Consider the following 14,736-nt stretch of genomic DNA (forward strand, 5'->3'; position numbering starts at 1 on the left):
GAAATAAGTGTATTCATCGATTGAAATTGTGATAAGTAATAAACTCAAGTGTGATATGTTGATAAAATAAGTTTATCAATGTTGAATTTATATAAAATATGTTCAAGTATGCTCACAAATATTCTTTTTGATGCTTAGAAAACTGCCAAGCTATTGGTTAAATTTATTTATATGATGCGTTGAAAGGGAAAGTGCTCAAATGAAAATATACTTGTGCTCATGAAAGAGTGGTAAGTTTTAAGTTATGCAATTTATTATGAAATGGTTTATCATGTGATTAATTTTAAAAAGGGCTATGTTCAAATGCATTAGCTTGTGGTTATGGTGGTATGGTATGTATATGACTAGTGAGTTATACATATGGAATGAGTAAGGAAAGTAAAGAAATGCAAATGAAAATTTAGAAATTTGGAATAGTTAAAGTTGTTGAATATACTTTATGAATATTGGGGTATCAATATTGGATTTTTCTGGATATGTATAAAAATTCTTATTTAAAATGAATTGATATGATTAAAGTTTATACGAGCCTACTAAGCATTCATTGCTTACGTAATTGTTTTCCTTTACTTTTCAGATTATCAGAAGCTCGATTAGGTTGGAAGCTTGTCAGAGATATATCACACTATCCATCGGTTCTATTGGTATTTTCGAATGTTTTAATTTTAGTCATAATGGCATGTATAGGTATTTTGTTTAATGTTGGTCTATATGTAAATTGTTGAGATTAGCCACTTATTTTAGCTTGTCTTGAATGTCATGTTATAGTTTGTAGATTTGTGAATTGGTGGAGATAGGTTAGTAACAAATTGGGTGAGAAATATGGCTTGTAAAATGGTATATTTTCATCCACACGGGCAAAGACACGGGCATGTGTCCCCTGTATCTTAAATTTGCACAAAATAGAATGCTCACACGACCAGCACATGAGCGCGTGACTTGGCCATATGACCCAAGTCAGTATACTCACATGGGCACGGACACGAGCTGAGACACGGCCATGTGTCCCTATTTTCAAATCCCATACGGCCTGAGACATAGGCGTGTCTCCAAACTGTGTGAGTCACACGACCTAGCCACACGGCCATGTGACCCCGACAATGTTGAAAATTTTAAATATTTCCAAAAAAATTTCTGAGTTTTCGACTTAGTCCCTATTTGTTTGGGCCTCGAGGGCTCATTTAAGGGACAATATGTATAACTTTGATTGGTTTCAAATATGAATGCTAGATGAAATGAAATGTCTGATAATTAATTTTGTAAACTCTAGTAATGCTCTATAACCCTATTCTGGTGACAGATTCAGGTTAGGGGTGTTATAGAGCTATATCATCAAACTTTACCTAGTGTTTTCTAGCCTCAACTTCAATAGTCGGAGGGCATTTTTTATCAAGGACTGATTTTAGTATCTCACAACTCAAGACAATTATGAGGTTTCTTTTTCATTCCTTATAGTTATTTTCGTTCAGTTAGTTCTCAGTAAGAATGTTTAGTACGGGAGTAGGTGTAATTTTTTGAACTAAAAAATAAGTTTTTCATTAATATTATCTTTGTACTTAAAAAAATTAAGAAACATTTTGCAACATTTGATATGCATTAAGATCATGCATGTGTCTTACATTAAACCTTGAAAACATTTGTAAGTCATTGCAACAATAAATCCTACACCCATTGAATTAAATTACTATAGGGGAAATCTTAATTAAGTAGTAAGAACATGGATTTCCATCCAATTAATACATGAACCAAAGTCCTTAGGCATAAACACGTACTAATAATCATTTAACATTTTACTATAATTCTAACTTAAGTAGAGTTTTAGGGAAGTTACTTAACTAGAAGATCCTGAGTGTATAACCATCAACTTAACACCTATCAGATCATGTACCACGAATGAGTCATCGTGGGACAATCTCACCGAGTGACATGCTATTACTAGTTCTCATCTTTAAAAAGCTTCTTGTTATATCACAGAATAATACCTACAACATGGTCGGCCAACTATCATACGATTACAAGATAATTCTTCTTTCTTTTTGGAAATCTCCTCAGTGAAATTCACATAAAATCTTACCGTGGGTAGTTAAATTGTCATGTTATCACAAGAGACAATTGATGGAGGCCGTAGGTCTTGTTTAGAGACTTTTTCCCACTCAATCTTTTAAAAATATATAAGGTTTTTAATGTCCAATTTCAATCATGAATGATTAATAAATGCATGGTAAGTACATGTGACATTTTTTTCTTAAACAATATGGCATGCTTATCATAAATATCCATGAACATACTTTTGTAGTCAATTTAAATATCATCATGCTATCAAATAGAAGCATAGAATTAAATGACTCTAACCAACCAAAGCTTCGATGATTCCATCCTAGAAAAAATAGAAATAAATTACAATGTTTACCCCAAAGCATACTTTAGGTCTTCTGGTAGAAAGTCAAATATCCTGATCTCTAGAGTTTTTTCCCAAAACCACCGATGACTTGTAAAACACCAAAGGGATCTATTTTAAAATTGTTATGGCCAACACGAACTTTTGTTGTCACCAAATTTGAATTCATTGTCATTGGGACATCGTCATTGCCACCTTCAACCATCGTCAGACCACAAAATAGCTTCGCAATCGAACCACCATCGACCTTTTACTGGTTAGCTGGATCAGGTTTTCATTGTCTTGATCAGTCTTGGATGTGTCTCAATTCTTTAAGATTCATCAAGAAATTCAGTTACATAATACTTATGTTCGTTTTCGGCTCACAGGAATTATTCTAAAGAAAACAAATAAAATAATTCTTACATAGAGATGATAGTCTACAATTTTGGCAAAATTACTTTATCATATAAATAATAAAATAATAAAAGTACATTGATTCACATACATAATCCAAAACATGCTAATAATTACAAGAATGCCACATCTTAAAAACAATTAACCAAACATGAAGAAGAGAGAAAATTGGTATCGAATTATACTATAAACATAGTACAACCTGACTTTGATACCAATTATTTGAAAAAGTTCAAGTTGAAAATGCTTCTCTTGCACAGCAAAAAAATAAAAACTTTTGAAAACCTAGCCGATTTGTGATATTTATAGCAATAAACTTTTTCTCGAAACAATACTTGTGTTTTGAGCAAGATAGATCCTTGACATTCTCGGCTTTCAACCAAATGACCTTCTCCGCTATTCTCGTACCACGAATTGCCTCGAGTGTGGGCTATAACATCCTGTCCGACAAAGTGTAGTGATCAAGTATTGTTAATTGAACTAATGCTTATAGTGTGACCCTTGAGTAAGGAAAGGGTTACAAATTTATTAAGTACTTAAGGTCTGCGAATGCGCCATTGGGTGAAGCCTTGATTAAAGCGAGCCCTGAGGTTTGGTAGACTCTTCGATAGAGTATATCCCGCCCTAGTGGATAGATGAAAATAACAAGTCCTAATGTTAAACCCCTAGTCTGATAGGAATGATAAATATGTTGTTATCTTATTCTCTGATTAAATTATTTAGTTGACCGAATGATGACTAATCAGGATTGGAAAAAGTTTCTAAAAATGAAAGGGCATGCATTTAAGATGAGAGAAAACTATTAGTCATTACTACTGAAGTAAAGTTAGTAGAGGGAAATAAGCTTGTCCACTAAGTTTTCCTTCCATGTGCACCTGCATAAAGCCAACCTTAACTTCCTAAACAAGTTATATACTTTCTTTGGCAATTCATATTTCCTTTCAAAATTCTCTCTACATTTTTTGGGAAAGTGTTAGAGCCAAAACCTATTTGAAGAATTAGAGTTCTTTGTAATAAGTTAACTTCACTTTTGTGAAACCTAGTAAATAACTATTAAACTCTAGTTATTTTCATGATTATTTACGGGAGCTTAGGGTTTCATGCTTTAGGAATAGACTAAATATTTAGGGAAGGAAACTTCCAGATTTTAGGTTTCCTGATTAAGTGTTCTTGAAAGGTCTCGACACAAGGGTAAGGGACCTGTTGTTTAGTCTCTACTACATCTTTTGGTGAGTTCTTTCATACCCCATGTGTGTGTTATACATGTATGGTTCAAGGTAAGTTTTTCTATCTGGTGAAAAGTCTGGCTTTACATGTCTTTGTAAGAAACGATAAGATTTTACTTCGTGTTGAGTCATTACCCACTCTACTTTGAAAAAGGAACCATATGGTCAAAACAAAAGAAGTGAATTCATGGCATTACTTTCATTACAAAGAGTAATAAACTGGTAGATTGCAATACATGAATGATGTTATATAGTGTCTAGTAAGGCAAGTGTAATGCAAACAAGAGTGAAAAATTTTAACAGAGGAAAAATAAATGAACGAATGATACAATCTCTGAACACAGACTAGGGTTTTTGGCTAGCACAAAGAAGGTTGTCTACAAGAATGCATGGGCATAGTGTATGCGCCAAAATGAGTCCTATGATATTAAAGTCTATGTAAGATTGGTATTTACCAATAGACGAGCTACATGAAGTTAGTCTGTGTGGTGTATTCGCCAATGGGCGAACTGTATGTTCCACTGAGTTGGGAAGAGTGCTTATGTCTGTGTGACGTATAGATATCCTAATGTTTGCTCTAGAACTCACTAAGTTCTATGAACTTACTCCATTTATCCTCATTTTTTAGGACCACCGAAGAAATAAAGGAACATTTAAGGACTATGCCAGAGGATACATTCAATGTGAGGCTTCTAGCAATTTTGTATTATGCATGACAAATGTGGGTGGTGTCAAGGCTTCAAATTTGAAGAATAATATTTTGTAACTAAAATTGTATTCCCCAAACTGTGCTTTTTCCTTAAGTTTAAATGTTTCATATATTACTACTATAACATATTGTCGCATGTGAAATGTTATGCAATTTGTGCAAGTGTACACATCAGTTCAAGTAATTAAGTAATGAGTGAGTATCATTCCCAGCAGGATCGGATTAAGGCATAAAATTGGTCAAGTTATTGTAATATGGTTAATGTTATGGCAAGACTGATGAATAAGATGCTATGGTAAACTAAGGTAAGTATGCAGTGTTAATTCAAAGGAATGATGATGTATGTGATAGATGAATTGATGAATAATTGGAAATGCTATAGCAAAAGTGAGAGCACAAATGTAACGGTAATAACGAGAGTGTTTATCCGAATAGAAGGTAAACAAAGAAATAAACAACTATATATGTTGTGGAAAAGTTACTACGACAGAGAATAAGGATAGAGTGATGTTGATTTGGAAGGTCGGGATTACCCAGAATCAACCCTTACTATCAATAATGCCTTGGAAAATTTGTATCTACTTTATTGTACAAAAGAGTTCTAAAATGGCCTGCCTCTCATGAAAGGAAAACCTCAAGTTACCTTGCCCGTGTTTAAAGGCTTTTTAGATATCTTGTATTGGTTCCTTCTGTATGATTGTAACTCTATGTCTAGGGTTGACTACAAGTGTTATTGAATACTTGCTCATTTCATTAAATTTTAATCCAACCAACCCAATCCTTTCAGAATTAGAATCAGTTTATAAGTGTGCGAATAGTGTTCTATGTCTAGAGATCGTTTTGCATTTTAATTAAAAAATAAGAACAATGACATGAAACAGTAAAGTAAATTGGATATATATTGCATCCATAAAAATAGTTTAAGGTTTCATCAAAAGTAATCCCAACCCTATCAGATTTAGCTCATGAGCTGGGAAATAAAATTCCAAACCAAAATATTATCCGACATTGTGTTCAACTACTTCAATTCAATATTTCAAAGGAACATTAATGGAAATAATGGAAGAACTTTGGGAAACAGTGACTACCTCTGGTAGCACAGTGTCCCGTGATAGCTAAGAAGGACTACCTTCGACTTTCTGAAAGGATCTCCCCCAGTTTATTTAAAGATGTTCATGAATTTTATAGGTTGCATAACCATTGTTAGAGAACAGGAAATGTGTCTAGGAGATAGGAATTGTCGTTGCAAAGTATATTAGAGATTGAAATGTTTGATGTATGGGGAATAGAATTTATGGGCCCGTTTCCACCATTTGTGGGCAAGCTATACATACTTTCAACAGTAGACTATGTTTCTAAGTGGGTAGAACAGTAGCCTTAGCCTCTAATGATGCTAAGTCGGTATTGAAATTTTTACATAAGAACATTTTCACACGATTTGGTAAACTGAGAGCCATTATGAGTGACAAGGGATCCTATTTTGACTGCAAACTAATGGCCAATGCCTTACGTAGTTATGGGGTGAAACATAGAATTGCCACAGAATATCACCCTCAGACGAATGGCCAAGCTGAAATCTCTAGTAGAAAAATTAAAAAAATTCTGGAAAAAGTGGTGAATCCATCTCAAAAGGACTGGTCTACTAGATTGGATGAAGCTCTATGGGCATACCGAACTGCATTTAAAACACCATTGGGGATGTCACCTTTTAAACTTGTTTACGGTAAGCCTTGTCATTTACTTGTTAAACTTGAGCATAAAGCGATTTGGGTAATTAAGAAGCTGAGCGTGGATTGGTTGTTGTTGGTGGCAAGAGATTGCTATAATTGAATGAGATGGAAGAGTTTCAAACCCAAGCATATGAGAATGCTCGTTTGTATAAGGAAAAGACAAAGCGATGGCATGATGCCAAAATTTTGCTTAGGCAATTTAAACCTAGACAATAGGTATTATTGTTCAATTTTAGGCTCAAATTATTTCTTGGTAAGTTAAAATCTAGATGGTCAGGTCCTTATGAAGTAATTCAAGTGTATTCGCATGGTTTTGTTATTGTTAAAGACGTAAGAACAAAGGCTACATTCAAGGTTAATGGACAACGCTTGAAGCATTACTGTGGTGCTCCTACAAAGCGTGACAAGCAAAGTGTTAGCTTTCATGATGTTTGAATTTTTTATTTTCATTAATAAGTACTTTTTGCGTTTCATTTCCCATTTTAATTTTCATTCTATTTATTTTTAATACAATTTCATTTCTGTGTTATTATTATTATTATGAACAGGAGTAGAATACAAGAAGCAGGATTTGTTAGTGTGTACTGAGCAGCAGTTTGTCACAGAATTACAAAAAAACGTTATGCCGTGAAAAACTGAATGATGAGGTGCGAATAAAAGAGTTAACTGGTTAGAAAATTCCAAAGGAAAGATTTTTAGGTAGTTGTATATAGTGAATATTGGAAACCCAAAGTATGAAGCCCATAATATAGGGCTCGGTTATTTCATTTTTCCCATCCAAAATTCTTTTCCATTTTTAACTTTTCCTCTACGTCATAACCCTTCTTCCGCACGTTTCCTATTCCCTAAAAATTCTCATCATTATCCCTTTTTGTTTTCTTCAAACTATTCACGTTTCCCACTTCTCACAAAGTTCACATTTTTATGGTTTTCTCATATTCAACCTCTCTACTATTTTTTGTTTACTCCATTATTCTTTTTTGTTTCCCTGACTTTCTCTTCATGACTCGTGTAAAAAGTATTTCTAAAATAGTAGAATCTTCGCGTGCTGGCGCCCCACAACTGAAGATATTCTTTAATACTACTGCAGCCACAAGAGGTACAATGAATTGATATCCTAGATTGTAGAAAAGCACAACTGGAGCAGATTTTGTCTACACCCAGGGGATGTTGTGGGTAAAGTGGTAAGAGAGTTTTATGCTCATGTAAATACCCCAGATTCTCCATTTATGTGAGGGGTAAATTTGTGCCATTCGACAAAGACCATATTAATACCCAGTTCGGCATCGAGAAGGTTAGAAATGAGCATTCTGAATTTGACGAGAATATTACATTTGAGGGGTTGGCAAAAGTATTGGAAGATTTATGCGTTGAAGGAACGCAGTGGATAATTTCAAGCCAGGAGTGTTACACGGTTGAAAGAGATGCATTAAAACCAATTGAGAAGGTACGGTACCACTTTTTAAAGAGTCTTCTTATGCCATCTATGCATAACACGAATATTTCAAAAGAAAGAAAGTTGTTGTTGCATTCTATTTTACAAGGAAGACAAATAAATATAGGGAAGATTATCTTCTAAGAGGTCCATAGGTGTGCTGATAAGAATGCCAGGAGTTTGAATTTTCCTTCCCTTATTTCTACCCTATGTAAGACAGCAAATGTGCTTTTAGTTGACGCTAAAGATGTTACCCCAAATAAGGGTGGGATAATGCAAGTAACTTTTGCCAAGCTACGAGGAACTGAGTTTGCCGTCCTAGCACAGTCAAGCTTCCCCTACCACACATGTTCCCACAACAACATCTCCGACCTCTCATGAACAGAAAATCTTGACTTCCGTAAAGTAGTTAGAGCAAAGGTTGTCTTTGTTTGAGGTGCAAAAATACCAAATGATGGAAGAGTTGGAACAAAGCTACAAACGCCAGGCTCAATATTGGTCGTATGCGAAAGATAGGGATTTGGCATTAAGAAGATCCGTCTAGAAAAAATTTTTGAGACCCATGCCAGAATTTCCTGCTTTCCCAGCTACTTTGCTCTCGTCTAATGAGTGCGAAGAAGAGCCAGTTCCATCTGCTGCTAAAACTGACTCTGTGACTGAAGGTGCCGCTATAGATAAAGGAAAAGCTATTGGAGAGGAGCTAGAATCTGCCAAACTAGAGAAGAATGTAGAAGAAGGAAATGAAGAAACAAATTTCCCACCCACTGTCATTGAAAAGGGTAAAACTATTGTATCGACATCTTCACCCACCTCCATGATTGTATAGGATCAAGCAATCGGTCAACTGATCGATGAACTAACGGAGACCGAAAAAGAAGGTGAGGAAGTTGACCTACGGAAAAGGAAGACGCGATACAAAGTTAGTGCTCGCAAGTCCAAAAAAATAATTGAATGAAGCGTCAAAGTTCAAGTCCAAGAAAGTTAAGTTTTTGTTTTTGTTTTTGTAACAACCGCTACCCGTTTTCGTTGTCGGATTAAGGTTATGGAGTATTACTAAAGAATCATAAACATTTGTACATTATACCATTTAATATTTTAATCACATCATAAACCATTCATATGCATGCATACTGTCCCTAAATCGAGCCCTCGCGGCTCTAAAAATAACCTAGAAACAATTTGGGACCAACTTGAAATAATTTGGAAAGTTAAGGAAAAAGATGCAAAATTTGCATAACAGGGGTCACACAGCCGTTTGCCTCACACGACTGAGACACACGCACGTGTCTCAGGATGTGTAACAATTGAACTAGGGACACAAGATCGTGTCCCAACCCGTGTCCTCACCCATGTAACTCTTTGAGTAGGGCCACATGCTCGTGTCACACGCCCATGTGCCAGGCCATGTGTTAGGCTGTGTAAGTCACTGACTTGTACCATAAAAGAATCATCAGATGACACACGGCCATGTGTCTCACACGGTTTAGTCACACGCCCGTGTCTCAGTCCGTGTGGACCCAAATGAACCTTAAGTGACAAGTTTACCATTTCAAGTTTACTTGAACCCTAAGTAATCCATTTACCAACCAAAAGACCTACTTAAAATGACATTAAACAAGCTTAAAACATGCTAAATCAATCATTCTAAGTGTCTAGCCAATGTACCCTCATTGGTACCACAAGTATATTCAATTTCACAGCAAATGAACTATCACCCTAAGCATGTTAATTCGTATAAGTTAACGTTCATCCAATATGCCTATCATAGGTACGTCAATCACAACATTTCATTAACTCCTACCATAAACTTACATCTAAAACATCTTTCTTAGTTCACATATATCATATTAGGTTAAACACTTGTATATAAGATCATACATTAAAGTTTTACATATCAAAACAATGGAAATGAGAAATAAGCCTATTACATGCCATATAATCCAAACTGAACGTTCCAAAAACTACCAAAAATAGGTGGATAGTATGACTTGAGTTTCGATCCGACCATCCAACCTTCAAAGTATCTACAAGAACAGAAAATAACACAAGTAAGCTCATTGAAGCTTAGTAAGTTCGACTTACTAAAATGATAAATCTTACCGACGTAAATACAACAAATCGTTCAATAATAATACAACTATATGTGGGTTTGGCTGCGCAAAGGATTTGGCTAGCCAATAGAGTACCTTGGAAGCTATTTTCATTCCTCAAAAATGTCCTCCATATGGGGCTGAATGTCAATGTTGTAAGATACTATGCATCTCATCGTTGGGGACGCATGTTTGAATTTTTTGATTTGTATAATGCTTGAATAGGAATGGTTCATCCCAATAGTACTATTTGGCATCATGAAGATATTTTCATCTTTTATGATAATTGAAGTCGGGTTGTATTACACCACATACTAAGAAGTTTACTATGTCAGCATACCAAGGTAATGCCTTGGTAATGAGTAACTATTCATCTGGGAATTCTTCCTTAATAATTTTCTTGCTTTCATCTTCATTTCCCGATTCTATTCTTGACAAATGGTCAGCCACTTGATTTTCAGTTCTCTTTCGATCTCTAATTTCCAAATCAAAATCTTGTAACAAGAGTATCCACCTAATGAATCTTAGCTTGGCATCTTTCTTCCGTACCAAGTACTTGATGGCCGAGTGATCTCCGTAGACTGTGACCATTGTTCCTACTAAATAAGAACGAAATTTGTTGAATGCAAAGACCACTGCTAGTAATTCCTTCTCCTTAATGGTATAATTAATTTCAGCCTCTGTCAACGTCCTACTAGCATAATATATTACATGTAATACCTTGTTTCTCCTTTGCCTCAACACTGCTCCCATAGCATAATCACTGGCGTCGCACATGAGCTCAAAAGGCAATATACATTCCGGAGCAACCACAATCAGTGTTGCTACAAGTCACTTCTTGAGTTCCTTGAAAGCCTTCAAACATTGATCATCAAAATTTAAAGGTTTATTCTGTTTAAGTAAAATACACAAAGGTTTAGATATTTTCAAAAAATCCTTGATAAATATTTTGTAAAATCCTGTGTGTCCTAGAAAACTTCTAATACCCTTAACACTAGTGGGCGGTAGCAACTTTTCGATCACTTCTAATTTTTTCTCTGTCTAGTTCAATTCCTCACTGTGACACCCTGTGTCCTAGGACAATGCATTCACTGACCATGAAATTACATTTCTTTCAGTTTAATACTAGATTCATTTCTTTACAGTGGCGTAAAACCATATCTAAATTCCTTAAGCAATCTTCAAAATCATTTATGAACATTGAGAAGTCATCCATAAAAACTTCAAGGAAATTTTCCACCATGTCTAATAATATGACCATCATGCAGCGTTGGAAAGTTATCGGGGCATTGCATAACCGGAACGACATCCACCTAAATTTAAATGTACCATATGGAAACGTAAAAGTTGTCTTCTATTGATCTTCATGTTCTATGGAAATCTGATTATATCCTGAATAACCATTTAGGAAGTAATAAAAACCCTTACCAATAATTTGTCCAATATTTGATCGATGAATGGCAAAGGGAAATGATCCTTCCTAGTTGCCTTGTTAAGCCTGCAGTAGTCCATACACACTCTCCATCCCGTAACAGTATAGGTCTGTATGAGCTTATTGTTCTCATTACTTACTACCGTGACACCACCTTTCTTGGGTACACATTGCATAGGACTTACCCACAAGCTGTTTAAAATTGGGTAAATAATGCCAGCGTCAAGCCACTTGATAATTTCTTTCTTGACAACTTCCTTCATAATTGGATTCAGTCGTCTTTACTGTTCAATGGATTTGTTATGGCAATCTTCTAACAAAATTTTGTGCATACAAAATATAGGGCTAATTCCCTTTATATCGACAAGGGCCCAACCTAATGCTCTTTTAGATCATCGTAACACTTCTAACAACCTATCCTCTTGCTTAGGTGTTAGCTTAGCATAAATTAAAATTGGAAAAGTACTGTTATTTCCCAAATACGCATATTTCAAATTTAGTGGTAGATGTTTTAAATCTAGTACGGGATATTCCTCTAAAGATGGTTTAGGAGGCTTACAAGATCCATCTGATAAATCTAGGGATTCAAATTTCTTCCCTGGCTTATCCAATGTCTGTTGGGCTTCCATAAATTCACCACGCTCTTCGAAACTTACTGTGTCACCTTGCTCTGTCAAATCATCTTCATTGTCAGACTTGTCGTAGCAAAATTTTGTGAATTCATTCACTATTGTTTCTATCAAGTCAATGGCAAGACATCCCCCATTCTCATCCACACATTTTAACGCGTCAAACACATTAAAAGTAACCTGCTGATTATTCACTCTCATGGTTAGATCAACTTTCTGCACATCAATTAGGGTCCTACCAGTAGGAAGAAACGATCTTCCAAGAATAATTGGTACATCATGGTCAGCTTCACATTCTAAAATAAGAAAATCTACTAGAAAGATAAATTTATCCACCTTTACCAATACATCTTCAATTTTACCTTCTAGATGAGTGTAAGATCGGCATTGTAATGTCACTGTGGTAGGTCTCACTTTCCTAATTCCTAGCTTCCTGGGAATAGACATAGGCATTAGATTTATACTTGCGCCTAGATCACATAATGTTTTTCCTACATAATGATTTCTAATTGAACGTGGGATAGTGAAACTCCCTGGGTCCTTTCACTTTGGAGGTAGCTTATTCTTCAACATTGTCGTGCATCCTTTGGTGAGAGCAACAATCTCAAATTCTCCCAACCTGTGTTTCTTTAACAATATGTCTTTCATAAATTTCACGTAATTGGGCATTTTCTCCAAAGCTTCGACTAGCGGTATACTAATGTGGAGTTGCTTCAAAACATCTAAAAATATTTTAAACTGAGCATCTTGTTTGGAATTATGAAATCGCTATGGAAAAGGTAGAAGCAATCGTCCTTCTGGTTGTTGATATTATTTTTCTATGGCATTTTTGTTGGCAACATGATCTAGTTCTGCCATAGAATTCTTCTGCTTGTCCTTCTTGGATGCAATATGTTTTTTAGATGGTTTTGGGATCTTTACCTATTTTTTACTCAATTGAGTCCCGTTTCTAAGGGTGATAGCCTTGCACTACTCATTTCCTTGTGTTCATGAATTCTCAGTATCACTTGGAAACACTCCTTGTGGCATTTAATTTAGAGCGTTCGCTATTTGCCCCACTTGATTTTCAAGCACTCAGAGAGATGTAGCCTGACTCTGAATTACAGCATCATTCTTGGCCATATATTCCTTTAACAAAGCTTTACTGGAAATAGAAGATGATGCTTGACCGTATTGGATGATGCTTGACCGTATTGGATATTTTTCCTTGGCATAGGTTGAACATAACCAAGCGGTGCATTGTTGAAATTTCCTACACCTTGATTACTCCAACTAAAATTTAGGTGCTGTTTTCACCTTGATTTGTAGGTGTTGGAATATGTATTGCTATTTTAATTGGAATTACCCATGTAGTATATTGACGTTGGGTTTGATGGGCATTCATCAAACACATGATTTTCCCCACAATAAACATCTAAAAACTCTGGTGATTTCATCTCATGGACTACAGTTGGATTTTTCCTGGTTTTAATCATATTAGCTAGAAAAGATACCTAGGTCGTTAATGAAATGATTACATCAAGCTCGATGGTACCACCAGCTCTCTTACCCATCTAAACTCTCGTGGTTGGATACTGATAATTGCTATTGGAAATCTTTTCCTGGATCCCGTATGCTTCATTATAAGTTTTTTCCAACAACATACCATTAGAAGACGTATCAACTACCATCCTTGTGTGTGCATTCAACCCATTGTAAAACATTTCTATTTGAGTCTAGTGTAGGAATCCATGCATCAGACATTTCTGAATTAACTCCTTAAATCATTCTCAAGCTTCATATAGCGTCTCATCCTCCATCTGTCAAAAAGATGTAATATCGTTTCTCAACTTGGCATTCACAGTACGTAGGTTATACCGTAGCAAGAATCTCTGGCAAAGATCATTCTATGGTGCAATTGTTCCTAACAGCAAAGCGTTTAGCCATGCTCTCTCACGATCTCTTAACGAATACAAGAATTACTTAAGTCTCAAGGCGTCTTTCAGAACACCCTATTGTTTGAATGAATCACTTTTAAAAATAGTCTTAAATTTAATCGTGGGTCTTCATTGGGGAGTCCACCAAACTGTCCTACGGTTTGTAACATCTAGAACATTATCGATTTCAACTTGAATTGCTAAGCTTGTATGGTTGGTCTGACTATCCCTAGATTCAAATCATCCAGTATTAGGACGACATGCTTTCTAATTGGCCTATCTCGATCATCCACCACACGTCCAATGGAAGGATTTTCACTGCAATCATTTAGAGTACCATTAATATCATTTCTATTTCCAGCCATTTTTCTTATTTCTTTTCACTTTCTCAGCAAGGTTCTGTCAATTTTCAGATCAAAAAGGTATTTTGTGTCAGCAAGAATGCCTTTTCTCATACACTGATGTGAAACCTATAAAAATTAAATAAACTAAGTTACATAAAACTACTGAGTAAAATAACCAAACCAAATTTCACCAAATTATCGATCCCCGGCAACGGCGCCAAAAACTTATCGCATGTGAAATGATATGTGACTTGTGCAAGTATACACGTTGTTTCGAGTAATAAAGTGATGAGTGAGTATCGTTCCCATGAGGATCGAATTAAGGCACAAAATTGGTCAAGTTATTGTAATATGGTTAATGTTATGGCAAGACTGACGAATAAGATGATATGGTAAACTAAGGTAAGTATACAGTGTTAATTCAAATGACT

The 14,736-nt window shown here is 35.4% G+C and overlaps 1 non-coding gene across 1 annotated transcript; it reads left to right on the plus strand.

Annotated features, from left to right (window-relative positions):
* The first annotated feature begins 13,770 nt into the window (after positions 1–13,770).
* Positions 13,771–13,877, plus strand: LOC128039453 (small nucleolar RNA R71). The gene has a single exon (XR_008193957.1). It is a non-coding gene; the product is annotated as a small nucleolar RNA R71 (small nucleolar RNA).
* Positions 13,878–14,736: the final 859 nt, after the last annotated feature.

This window comes from Gossypium raimondii, chromosome 2, assembly GCF_025698545.1.
Source record: "Gossypium raimondii isolate GPD5lz chromosome 2, ASM2569854v1, whole genome shotgun sequence".
Lineage (NCBI taxonomy): Eukaryota > Viridiplantae > Streptophyta > Magnoliopsida > Malvales > Malvaceae > Gossypium > Gossypium raimondii.